We start from the raw sequence: 13,824 nt of genomic DNA on the forward strand, positions 1-13,824 counted from the left end.
AAGAGTGAACATCGACATTTTAGGAATCGGTGAACTAAAATGGACTGGAATGGGTGAATTTAACTCAGATGACCATTATATCTACTACTGCGGGCAGGAATCCCTTAGAAGAAATGCAGTAGCCATCATGGTCAACAGAAGAGTCCGAAATGCAGTACTTGGATGCAATCTCAAAAATGGTAGAGTGATCTCTGTTCATTTCAAAGGCAAACCATTCAATATCACAGTAATCCAAGGATATGCCCCAGCCAGTAATGCTGAAGAAGCTGAAGTTGAATGGTTCGATGAAGACTTCTAGAACTAACATCCAAAAAAGATGTCCTTTTCATCATAGGAGATTGGAATGCAAAAGCAAGAAATCGAGAGATACCTGGAATAACAGGCAAGTTTGACCCTGGAGCACAAAACGAAGCAGGGCAAAGGCTAACAGAGTTTTGCCAGGGAGAATGCACTGGTCATAGCAAATACCCTTTTCCAACAACACAAGAGAAGACTACACATAGACATCACCAGATGGTCAATATCAAAATCAGGTTGATTATATTCTTTGCAGTCAAAGATGGAGAAGCTCTATACAATCAGCAAAAACAAGACCAGGAGCTGACTGTGGCTCAGATCATGAACTCCTTATTACCAAATTCAGACTCAAATTGAAGAAAGTAGGGAAAACCACTAGACCATTCAGGCATGACCTAAATCAAATCCTTTACGAATATACAGGGGAAGTGACAAATGGCTTCAAAGCATTAGATCTGATAGACAGAGTGCCTGATGAACTATGGACAGAGGTTCATGACATTGTACAGGAGGCAGTGATCAAGACCATCCCCAAGAAAAAGAAATGCAAAAAGGCAAAATGGTTGTCTGAGGAGGCCTTACAAATTGCTGAGAAAAGAGACAAGAAAGGCAAAGGAGAAAAGCAAAGATATATTCATTTGAATGCAGAGTTCCAGAGAATAGCAAGGAGACATAAGAAGGCCCTCCTCAGTGATCAATGCAAAGAAATAGAGGAAAACAATAAAATGTGAAAGAAAAGAGATCTCTTCAAGAAAATTAGGGATACCGAGGGAACATTTTATGCAAAGATGGGCAAAATAAAGAACAGAAATGGTATGGACCTAACAGAAGCAGAAGATACTAAGAAGAGGTGGCAAGAATACACAGAAGAAATGTACGAAAAAGATCTTCATGACATAGATAACCACGATGGTGTGATCACTCACCTAGAGCCAGACATCCTGGAATGTGAAGTCAAGTGGGCCTTAGGAAGCCTCACTATGAACAAAGCCAGTGGAGGTGATGGAATTCCAGTTGAGCTATTCCAAATCCTAAAAGATGATGCCGTGAAAACACTGCACTCAGTACGCCAGCAAATCTGAAAAACTCAGCAGTGGCCACAGGACTGGAAAAGTCAGTTTTTGTTCCAATACCAAAGAAAGGCAATGCCAAAGAATGCTCAAACTACCACAAAATTGCACTCATCTCACACATTACTTAACATTACTAGCAAAGTAGTTCCAAAGAATAGCAAGAGGAGATAAGAAAGACTTCTTCAGAGATCAATGCAAAGAAATGGAGGAAAACAACAGAATGGGAAAGACTAGAGATCTCTTCAAGAAAATTAGAGATACCAAGGGAACATTTCATGCAAAGATGGGCTCAATAAAGGACAGAAATGGTATGGACCTAACAGAAGCAGAAGATATTAAGAAGAGGTGGCAAGAATACACAGAAGAACTGTACAAAAAAGATCTTCACGACCAAGATAATCATGATGATGTGATCACTCATCTAGAGCCAGACATCTTGGAATGTGAAGTCAAGTGGGCCTTAGAAAGCATCACTACGAACAAAGCTAATGGATGTGATGGAATTCCAGTTAAGCTCTTTCAAATCCTGAAAGATGATGCTGTGAAAGTGCTGCACTCAATATGCCAGCAAGTTTGAAAAACTCAGCAGTGGCCACAGGACTGGAAAAGGTCAGTTTTCATTCCAATCCCAAAGAAAGGCAATGCCAAAGAATGTTCAAACTACTGCACAATTGCACTCATCTCACATGCTAGTAAAGTAATGCTCAAAATTCTCCAAGCCAGGCTTCAGCAATACGTGAACCGTGAACTCCCTGATGTTCAAGCTGGTTTTAGAAAAGGCAGAGGAACCAGAGATCAAATTGCCAACATCCGCTGGATCATCAGAAAAGGAAGAGAGTTCCAGAAAAACATCTATTTCTGCTTTATTGACTATGCCAAAGCCTTTGACTGTGTGGATCACAAGAAACTGTGGAAAATTCTGAAAGAGATGGGAATACCAGACCACCTAACCTGCCTCTTGAGAAATCTGTATGCAGGTCAGGAAGCAACAGTTAGAACTGGACATGGAACAACAGACTGGTTCCAAATAGGAAAAGGAGTATGTCAAGGCTGTATATTGTCACCCTGCTTATTTAACTTATATGCATGAGAAAGGCTGGACTGGAAGAAACACAAGCCGGAATCAAGATTGCCAGGAGAAATATCAATAACCTCAGATATGCAGATGACACCACCCTTATGGCAGAAAGTGAAGAGGAGCTAAAAAGCCTCTTGATGAAAGTGAAAGAGGAGAGTGAAAAAGTTGGCTTAAAGCTCAACATTCAGAAAACGAAGATCATGGCCTCCGGCCCCATCACTTCATGGCAAATAGATGGGGAAACAATGGAAACAGTGACAGACTTTATTTTGGGGGGCTCCAAAATCACTGCAGATGGTGACTGCAACCATGAAATTAAAAGACTCTTGCTCCTTGGAAGAAAAGCTGTGACCAACCTAGACAGGATATTAAAAAGCAGTGACATTGCTTTGCTGACAAAGGTCTGCCTAGTCAAAGCTATGGTTTTTCTAGTAGTCATGTATGGATGTGAGAGTTGGAGTATAAAGAAAGCTGAGCGAAGAAGAATGGATGCTTTTGAACTGTGGTGTTGGAGAAAACTCTTGAGAGTCCTTTGGACTGCAAGGAGGTCCAACCAGTCAATCCTAAAGGCAATCAGTCCTGAATATTCATTGGAAGGACTGAACTAAAGCTGAAACTCCAATACTTTGCCCACCTGATAGGAAGAACTGACTCACTGAAAGCAACCCTGATGCTGGGAAAGACTGGAGGTAGGAGGAAAAGGGCATGACAGAGGATGAGATGGTTGGGTGACATCACTGACTCGATGGACATGAGTCTGAGTAAGCTCTGGCAGTTGGTGCTGGACAGGGAGGCCTGGAGTGCTGCAGTCCCTGGGATCACAGAGTCGTACACGACTGAGCAACTGAACTGAACTGAGGAAACGAGGAATACCAGTTTCCTCTTCATCATCATCTATACCTAGTGGAGCAGGTTTTCTTTCTTTTTTAACTGTTTTTTGAGTGTTTGATCCCCTGAGGCAGAGAAACCCAGCACTCTGTCATCTAGCCATCTGTCCTAAATTGCTCTTTACCTGAGAAAGGCTGTCTACTGAGTAGCCCTGAAGGTTGACATCACTCTCCTTTGCTGAGCTCCCTGGCAACAAAGTATTATGAGGTAGTTCATCCCAAGCAAATACAATCTATTATAATTCCAGGTGATACAAAGTTGTTTGGTATCACTCAGTAGCAAAGGTGAGCATTCCACTGCATCTCTCGAAGTGCTTAGAGAGAACGCAGATGACTCAGGGGTCTTGCCATATGCTCCTTGGCCCTGAGCTGCTGTGGCAGTTCCAGTAAAATCTGCTCCTGGCTTCCAGCCAGCCAGGAGCCTATTTACAGCTACTGTTCTGGTCTTTGAATTGTTGGCCAGCTCCAGCTTTTGCTCTTCACACTAACACTCTGCCATCCCTAGAGGTAACAAGGTGCCTATATAAAGCTGCTTATAGTCACTCTCCCAGCTCGGACTCTGTCTTCCTTCCACTTTCAACTCTCTTGACTCATCTGGTTTCTCTCTCATTAATTGAACTCTCTTTCTCTGCATATGTCCTTCAGATTGAGATATTAGCTGCATGCTTTTTTAAAAAATTTTTAATTTATTTTTTGGCTGTGCTGGGTCTTCGTTGCCTCACGGACTTTTCTCTAGTTGTGGAGTTACCCTCTAGTTGCAGTGCACTAGCTTTTAATTGTGGTGGCTTCCCTTGCTTCGGAGGAGGGCTTCTGTTGTTGTGGTTCCTAGGCTCTAGAGCAGACTCAGGAGTTGTGACACATGAGCTTAGTTGCCCCGAGGCATGTGGGATTATCCTGTACCAGGGATCAAACCTGTGTCTCCTGCATTCACAGGCAGATTCTTTACCACTGAGCCACCAAGGAAGACCCTGGCTGGATAGTTTTACCTGATTTTTGTTTGCTTGTTTCTGCTCCAGTTGCTGCCTCTTGGGCTATTCTTTCAGAGACTCAGCATTAGCACCCAAGGCCATCACTGGCCCTTTCGGTACCATCTAGCAAGTATCCCAAGCTACTGCTCATCTAGAGGAGAATGTAGATGGGTGCTCATCCATGACCTCACACCAAAAAGTTAAAATAAAACAAACGCAATAAAGGGAATGTACTCAGTATCTGTGCAACAATGTAAAGCTCACATCTTAGCATCTTAGGGCAGACTGTAAACCTAGAAATAGTGTAAAGGGAATCAATATGGTGCTCTTGGATGCTCTGGTCTCTGCACACGATCAAGAAAAAGAAGTGGTGTCCAGGTGAGTGGGCAAAAGGTGAAGGCAGGCTTGATTTTGCCAGTTTCATTATAAAGATTTTTTTAAGCTAATCATGCACTATCTTAGGAAGCTTTCTAAGTCTTCTCCTTGTCTGTAAACCCAAGTTCTGCCTTTATGAGGCAGTGAATACTATGGGATAGCTTAGAGATTCCCTCAGATATGCAGAAAAATGAAAGTGTTACTCACTCAGTAGTCGCTCTTTGGGACCCATGGACTGCCACATGCCAGGCTTCCCTGTCCTTCATCTCCTGGAGTTTGCACAACTCATGTCCATTGAGTCAGTGACACCATCCAATCATTTCATCCTCTGTTGTCTCTTTCTCCTCCTGCTCTCCATCTTTCCCCAAATCAGAGTCTTTTCCAATAAATGGGTTCTTTGCATCAGGTGGGCCAAAGTATTGGAGCTTCAGCTTCAGGCCTTCCAATGTATATTCAGGACTGATTTCCTTTAAGATTGACTGGTTTGATCTCTTGGTAGTCTAAAGGACTCTTAAGAGTTTTCTCCAGCACCACAATTCAAGAGCATGAATTCTTTGATGCTCAGCCTTCTTTATGGTCCAGTTCTTACATCCATACATGACTACTAGAAAAACCACAGCTTTAACTATATGGACCTTTGTCGGCAAAGTGATATTTCTCCTTTTAAATACACAAAGATTGTCCTAGCTTTTCTTCCAAGGAGCAAGGGTCTTTTAATTTCAGGCTGCAGTCACTGTCTGCAGAGATTCTGGAGCACAAGAAAATAAAATCTGTCACTGTTTCTAATTCCCCCCTCCACCTATTTGCCATGAAGTGATGGGACTGATGTCATGATCTCAGTTTTTGGAATGCTGAGTTTTAAACCAACTTTTTCACTCTCTTCTTTCACCTTCATCAAGAGACTCTTTAGTTCCTCTTCACTTTATGCCATAAGGGTGATATCATCTGATATATGAGATTATTGATATTACTTCCAGAAATCTTAATTCCAGCTTGTAATTCAGCCAGCCTGGCATTTTGCATGATGTACTCTACATAGAAGTTAAATAAGCAGAGTGACAATGTACAGCTTTGACATACTCCTTTCCCAATTTTGAACTAGTCCATTGTTCCATGTCCAGTTCTAACTGTTGCTTCTTGAGCTGCATACGAGTTTCTCAGGAGACAAGTATTCCTGTTTGGTATTCCCATCTCTTGAAGAATTTTCCACAGTTTGTTGTGATCCACACAGTCAAAGGCTTTAGTATAGTCAATGAAGCAGAAGTAGATGTTTTTATGGAATTCCCTTGCTTTTTCTATGATCCAATGGATGTTGGCAATTTGATCTCTGGTTCTTCTGCCTTTTCCAAATCCATCTGGAAGTTCTCAGTTCACATACTGCTGAACCCTAGCTAGAAGGATTTTGAGCATTACCTTTGCTAGCACGTGAAATGAGTGCAATTGTATGGGAGTTTGAACATTCTTTGGCATTTCCTTTCTTTGGGATTGGAATGAAAACTAATCTTTTCCAGTCCTGTGGCCACTGCTGAATTTTCCAAATTTGCTAACATATTGAGTGCAACATTTTCACAGCATCATCTTTCAGGATTTGAAATAGCTCAGCTAGAATTCCATCACCTCCACTAGCTTTCATAGTGATGCTTCCTAAGGCCCACTTGCTTCACACTCCAGAATGTCTGACTCTAGGTGAGTTACCACACTATTGTGGTTGTCTGGGTCATTAAGACCTTTTCTGTATAGTTCTTCTTTGCATTCTCACCACCTCTTCTCAATCTCTTCTGCTTCTGTTTGGTCCTTACCATTTCTGTCCTTTATTGTGCCAATGTTTGCATGAAACATTCCCTTGGTATCTCCAATTTACTTGAGAAGATCTCTAGTCTTAATCATTCTATTGTTGTCCTCTATTTTTTTGCATTGTTCCCTTAGGAAGCTTTCTTATTTCTCCTTGCTATTCTCTGGAACTCTACTTTCAAATGGGTATATCTTTAGCTTTGTGCAGTGGCAGTATCATAGCCAATGAGGTTTATCCAAGGTGCGATTATTGCTAATTGAAAAGTTTTCCCAAATGGGTGTATCTTTCCTTTTCTCCTTTGCCTTTTGCTTCTCTTCATTTTCCAACGATTTGTAAGGCCTCCTCAGACAACCACTTTGCCTTCTTGCCTTCTTGCATTTCTTTTTCTTGGAGATGGTTTTGGTCACCACATCCTGTACAACGGTACGAGCCTCCATCCATTGTTCTTCAGGCACTCTGTCAAACCAGATCTAATTCTTTGACTCTATTTCTCACTTCCACTGTATAATCATAAGAGATTTGATTTAGGTCATAGCTGAATAGCCTAGTGGTTTTCCTTACTGTCTTTAATTCAAGCCTGAATTTTGCAATAAGGAGCTGATGATCTGAGTTACAGTCAGCTCCAGTCTTGTTTTTGCTAACTGTATAGGGCTTCTCCATCTTCATGTGCAAAAAATATAATCAATCTGATTTCAGTATTGACCATCTGGTGATGTCCATGTGTAGAGTCGTCTCTTGTGTTGTTGGGAGAGTGTTTGCTATGATCAGTGTGTTCTCTTGGCAAAACTCTGTTAGCCTTTGCCCTGCTTCATTTTATACTCCAAGGTCAAACTTGCCTGTTACTCCAGGTGTCTCTTGATTTCCTACTTTTGCATTCCAATCTCCTATGATGAAAGGGACATCTTTTTTGGATGTTAGTTCTAGAAGGTCTTGTAGGTCTTCATAGAACCAGTCAACTACAGCTTCTTCAGCATTAGTGGTTTGGGCTTAGATTTGGATTCCTGTGAAGATGAATGGCTTGCCTTAGAAACAAAGCAAGATCGTTTTGTCATTCTTGAGATTGCATCCAAGTACTGCATTTCAGACCATTTTGTTGGCTATGAGAGCTGCTCCATTTCTTCTAAGAGATTCTTGCCCACAGTAGTAGATATAATGGTCATTTGAATTAAATTTGCCCATTCCCATCCATTTTAGCTCATTGACTCCTAAAATGTTGATGTTTATTCTTGCCATCTCCTGCTTGACTACATTCAGTTTACTTTGATTCATTGACCTAACATTCCAGATTCATATGAAATATTGTTCTTTACAGCATGATACTTTGCTGTCACCACCAGAAGCCTCCACAACTGAGTGTCATTTGCTTTGGCCCGTCCTCTTCATTCTTTTTGGAGCTATTTCTCCAGTTTCCCCGTAACATACTGAAAACCTACCAACTTGGTGAGTTCATCTTCCAGTGTCATCTTTTTCATGCTGTTCATGGGGTTCTCGAGGCCAGAATACTGGAGTGGTTTCCCATTCCCTTCTCCAGTGTACCATGTTTGAATGGTTGTAATACACAGAACCTTTCATTAACTGTTAAGTGCCCTCCAGTCCAGACACTGTCCTCAGCACCTGATGAACATCAGTTAGGAAAACAGACAAAGATCTCTGTAATAATGGAGTTCAAATCATTAAAAAATTATGTTTTCAGGACTTTCCTGGTGGTCAGTGGCTAAGACCTGTATTTCCAATGTACGGGGCCTAGGTTCAATCCCTGATCAGGGAACCTAGATCCCACATGCTGCAACTAAGAGTCTGCATGCCAGACTTAGCTTAAAGATTTAGCATGCTGCAACAGAGATCCAAGATCCTGCCTGCTGCAGCTAAGACCTGGTACAGCCAAATAAATAAATATTTTTTATTTATGCTCTTAAGAGCTTTTAATTGTATAGGCAAAGCTTAACATATGATGTGAAGTTAAAAAAAAAAAGGCAAGGTACAAAATTACATATTCAGCAGGATCTTTATGTATTCCTGTGAAAGTGTTAGTTGCTTAGTGATGTTCAACTCTTTGTGACCCCATGGACTGTAGCACACCAAGATCCTCTGTCCATGGGATTCTCCAGGCAAGAATACTGCAGTGGGTAGCCATTTTCTTTTCCAGGTGTCTTCCAGATACAGAGATCAAACCCTTGTCTCCTGTCCTGCAGGAGGATTCTTTACACAGTGAGCTATTGGGAGAGCCACATATATTCCTATGCTGCTGCTGCTGCTAAGTCGCTTCAGTCATGTCCAACTCTGTGCAACCCCATAGACGGCAGGCCACCAGGCTCCCTCGTCCCTGGGATTCTCCAGGCAAGAACACTGGAGTGGGTTGCCATTTCCTTCTCCAATGCATGAAAGTGAAAAGTGAAAATGAAGTCGCTCAGCCGTATCTGACTCTGTGAGACCCCATGGACTGCAGCCCACCAGGCTTTTCCATCCATGGGATTTTCCAGGCAAGAGTACTGGAGTAGGGTGCCATTGCCTTCTCCATAGTCACAGATAATTCCTTTAAAACTTAAATCCTTCATAGAAGTTGTCTCTAGAGTGTTGAAATTGTAAGTTATTGTTATTTTTCATTATGCTTTTCTATACTTCAGTATTTTTAAAATTATTTTCAGTAAACAACTTACATCGACAGATAAACAGTAGAACAGGTAAGACAGTGAATAACACCCCCATCTAAGCCAAGGGAATCTGGGACTTTCATCCTAAAAACTCCTACTCTGTGTTCCTCATAAGTCATATCACTTTTTTAGAGTATAAGTTTCCCAATCTACAAAGCTCTTTTCTGCATTTCTTTATCTGTCAGCTGAGAAGAGCAAGGAATAACCTACCATGAACAATTGCTGCTCAGTGTTAAATGTGTCTGAGGCTGATAAGTTAACGAGTTGATGGGTCAATGTAAACTGCATTTTGAGATATCACATATTTTTATACCCATGGAATTATTCATATAATGCTACTTGTATACAATGTAGATTGAGCATCTGTGAGCATGATATACACACACACAAACTTACACATACACCCCAAAGGGTAAAAAAACAATGATAGCCAGGTGACAAAGATTTTCTAAAACAATCCTAATATCATTGAATTTTCTTATTACCAGTAGAGATACCATTTAAACTAAACATTCATTTTTATCCCTTTGTGAGTCTTCAAACAAAGAGATATTTAAACACTAAGGGGAAAAATACCACGTGTTGTAATTTTGGATTTAGAATCTAGGGTCATTTGAACAAAGGAATGGTATATAAATGTTTATTGATGTTGTTGTTTAGTCAAGTCCAACTCTGTTTGAACCCATAGACTATAGCCCTCCAGGTTTCTCTGTCCATGGGATTTCCCAGGCAGGCATACTGAAGTGGATTGCCATTTTCTTCTCCAGTGGATCTCCCTGACCCACATGTCTAACACTCATCTCTTGCCCTGGCAGACGGATCCTTTACCACTGAGCCACCTGGGATTCCAATAAATGTTCATGGAGTAATGTAAATAGAGACTCTTAACATTTATCATCACAAAGAGAAAGTTGCTCAGTCATGTCTAACTCTTTGCAACCCCATGGACTGTAGCCTGCCAGGCTCCTCTGCCCATGGAATTCTCCAGGCAAGAATACTAGAGTGGATAGCCATTCCCTACTCCAGGGGATCTTCACCCAGAGATCAAACCCAGGTCTCCCACATTGCAGGTGGATTCTTTACCAGCTGAGCCACCAGGGAGCCTTATTATCCCAAACAGATTGTCAAATGTGTGCATGCGTGCATGCTAAGTCACTTCAGCCATGTCCAACTCTTTGCAACCCTATGGACTGTAGCCCACCAGGCTCCTTTGTCCAAGGGGTTCTACAGGAAAGAATACTGGAGTGAATTGCTATACCCTCCTCCAGGGGATCTTCCCAACCCAGGGATCAAACCTGCATCTCCTATATCTCCTGCATTGGCAGGTGGGTCCGTTACCACTAGCACATACAAATGGAGCCAATTACTCTACGGTGATTTTCCCATAGATCTCAGTTCAGTTCAGTTCAGTTCAGTCGCTCAGTCGTGTCCAACCCTTTGTGACCCCATGAATTGCAGCACGCAAGGCCTCCCTGTCCATCACCAACTCCCGGAGTTCACTCAGAGTCGCGTCCATCGAGTCAGTGATGCCATCCAGCCATCTCATCCTCTGTCGGCCCCTTCTCCTCCTGCCCCCAATCCCTCCCAGCATCAAAGTCTTCTCCAATGAGTCAACTCTTCACATGAGGTGGCCTAAGTACTAGAGTTTCAGCTTTAGCATCATTCCTTCCAAAGAAATCCCAGGGCTGATCTCCTTTAGAATGGACTGGTTGGATCTCCTTGCAGTCCAAGGGACTCACAAGAGTCTTCTCCAACACCACAGTTCAAAAGCATCAGTTCTTCAGTGCTCAGCCTTCTTCACAGTCCAACTCTCACATCCATACACGACTACTGGAAAAACCATAGCCTTGACTAGACGGACCTTAGTCGGCAAAGTAATGTCTTTGCTTTTGAATATACTATCTAGGTTGGTCATAATTTTTCTTCCGAGGAGTAAGCATCTTTTAATTTCATGGCTGCAGTCACCATCTACAGTGATTCTGGAGCCCAAAATAATAAAGTCTGACACTGTTTCCACTGTTTCCCCATCTATTTCCCGTGGAGTGATGGGACCAGATGCCACGATCTTCGTTTTCTGAATGTTGAGCTTTAAGCCAACTTTTTCACTCTCCTCTTTCACTTTCATCAAGAGGCTTTTTAGTTCCTCTTCACTTTCTGCCATAAGGGTCGTGTCATCTGAATATCTGAAGTTATTGATATTTCTCCCAGCAATCTTGATTCCAGCTTGTGTTTCTTCCAGTCCAGCGTTTCTCATGATGCACTCTGCATAGAAGTTAAATAAGCAGGGTGACAATATACAGCCTTGATGTACTCCTTTTCCTATTTGGAACCAGTCTGTTGTTCCATGTCTAGTTCTAACTGTTGCTTCCTGACCTGCATACAGATTTCTCAAGAGGCAGGTTAGGTGGTCTGGTATTCCCATCTCTTTCAGAATTTTCCACAGTTTCTTGTGATCCACACAGTCAAAGGCTTTGGCATAGTCAATAAAGCAGAAATAGATGTTTTTCTGGAACTCTCTTGCTTTTTCCATGATCCAGCAGATGTTGGTAATTTGATCTCTGGTTCCTCTGCCTTTTCTAAAACCAGCTTGAACATCTGGAAGCTCATGGTTCATGTATTGCTGAAGCCTGGCTTGGAGAATTTTGAGCATTACTTTACTAGCATGTGAGATGAGTGCAATTGTGCAGTAGTTTGAACATTCTTTGGCATTGCCTTTCTTTGGGATTGGAATGAAAACTGACCTTTTCCAGTCCTGTGGCCACTGCTGAGTTTTCCAAATTTGCTGGCATATTGAGTGCAGCACTTTCACAGCATCATCTTTCAGGATTTGAATAGCTCTACTGGAATTCCATCACCTCCACTAACTTTGTTCATAGTGATGCTTTCTAAGGCCCATTTGACTTCACATTCCAGGATGTCTGGCTCTAGGTGAGTGATCACACCATCATGATTATCCAGGTCTTGAAGATCCTTTTTGTACAGTTCTTCTGTGTATTCTTGCCACCTCTTCTTAATATCTTCTGCTTCTGTTAGGTCCATACCATTTCTGTCCTTTATTGAGCCCATCTTTGCATGAAATGTTCCCTTGGTATCTTTAATTTTCTTGAAGAGATCTCTAGTCTTTCCCATTCTGTTGTTTTCCTCTATTTCTTTGCATTGATCGCTGAAGAAGGCTTTCTTATCTCTTCTTGCTATTCTTTGGAACTCTGCATTCAGATGCTTATATCTTTCCTTTTCTCCTTGGCTTTTCACTTCTCTTCTTTTCACAGCTATTTGTAAGGCCTCCCCAGACAGCCATTTTGCTTTTTTGCATTTCTTTTCCATGGGGATGGTCTTGATCCCTGTCTCCTGTACAATGTCACAAACCGCATTCCATAGTTCATCAGGCACTCTATCTATCAGATCTAGGCCCTTAAATCTATTTCTCACTTCCACTGTATAATCATAAGGAATTTGATTTAGGTCATACCTGAATGGTCTAGCGGTTTTCCCTACTTTCTTCAATTTGAGTCTGAATTTGGTAATAAGGAGTTCATGATCTGAGCCACAGTCAGCTCCTGATCTTGTTTTTGTTGACTGTACAGAGCTTCTCCATCTTTGGCTGCAAAGAATATAATCAATCTGATTTTAGTGTTAACCATCTGGTGATGTCCATGTGTAGAGTCTTCTCTTGTGTTGTTGGAAGAGGGTATTTGCTATGACCAGTGCATTTTCTTGGCAAAACTCTATTAGTCTTTGCCCTGCTTTATTCCGCATTCCAAGGGCAAATTTGCCTGTTACTCCAGGTGTTTCTTGACTTCCTACGTTTGCATTCCAGTCCCCTATAATGAAAAGGACATCTTTTGGGGGTGTTAGTTCTAAAAGGTCTTATAGGTCTTCATAGAACCGTTCAACTTCAGCTTCTTCAGCATTACTGGTTGGGGCATAGACTTGGATTATTGTGATATTGGATGGTTTGCCTTGGAAACGAACAGAGATCATTCTGTCATTTTTGAGATTGCATCCAAGTACTGCATTTTGGACTCTTCTGTTGACCATGATGGCTACTCCATTTCTTCTAAGGTATTCTTACCCGCAGTAGTAGATATAATGGTCATCTGAGTTAAATTCACCCATTCCAGTCCATTTTAGTTCACTGATTCCTAGAATGTCGACGTTCACTCTTGCCATCTCCTGTTTGACCACTTCCAATTTGCCTTGATTCATGGGCCTGACATTCCAGGTTCCTATGCAATTTTGCTCTTTACAGCATCAAACCTTGGTTCTATCACCAGGCACATCCACAGCTGGGTATTGTTTTTGCTTTGGCTCCAACCCTTCATTCTTTCTGGAGTTATTTCTCCACTGACCTCCAGTAGCATATTGGGCACCTACTGACCTGGGGAGTTCCTCTTTAAGTATCCTATCATTTTATCTTTTCATACTGTTCATGGGGTTCTCAAGGCAAGAATACTGAAGTGGTTTGCCATTCCTTTCTCCAGTGGACCACAGCTTATCTTAAAAACACACACAAATGAAGTTGAGAAACTAAGCTGAGCATGAGGAAGGTGCCTCGAAGGCATAAGAAGTCAGGTGAAAATGAGCAATAGCAACAATGATATAAAAGATCAGAAATTGTAACATCTCAGCTCTGGTGAATGAGTGAGGAGGTAGGTGTAGAATAGAGGGAGTGTGGGCATGGAATTTTTTTTTAATATATAGAA

General features: G+C 41.7%; 1 pseudogene; it reads left to right on the top strand.

Annotated features, from left to right (window-relative positions):
- Positions 1 to 6,665: 6,665 nt before the first annotated feature.
- LOC138434953 (U4 spliceosomal RNA) lies at positions 6,666 to 6,747 on the top strand (annotated as a pseudogene).
- Positions 6,748 to 13,824: the final 7,077 nt, after the last annotated feature.

The sequence above is a fragment of the Ovis canadensis genome, chromosome 2 (genome assembly GCF_042477335.2).
Source record: "Ovis canadensis isolate MfBH-ARS-UI-01 breed Bighorn chromosome 2, ARS-UI_OviCan_v2, whole genome shotgun sequence".
Taxonomy (NCBI): domain Eukaryota; kingdom Metazoa; phylum Chordata; class Mammalia; order Artiodactyla; family Bovidae; genus Ovis; species Ovis canadensis.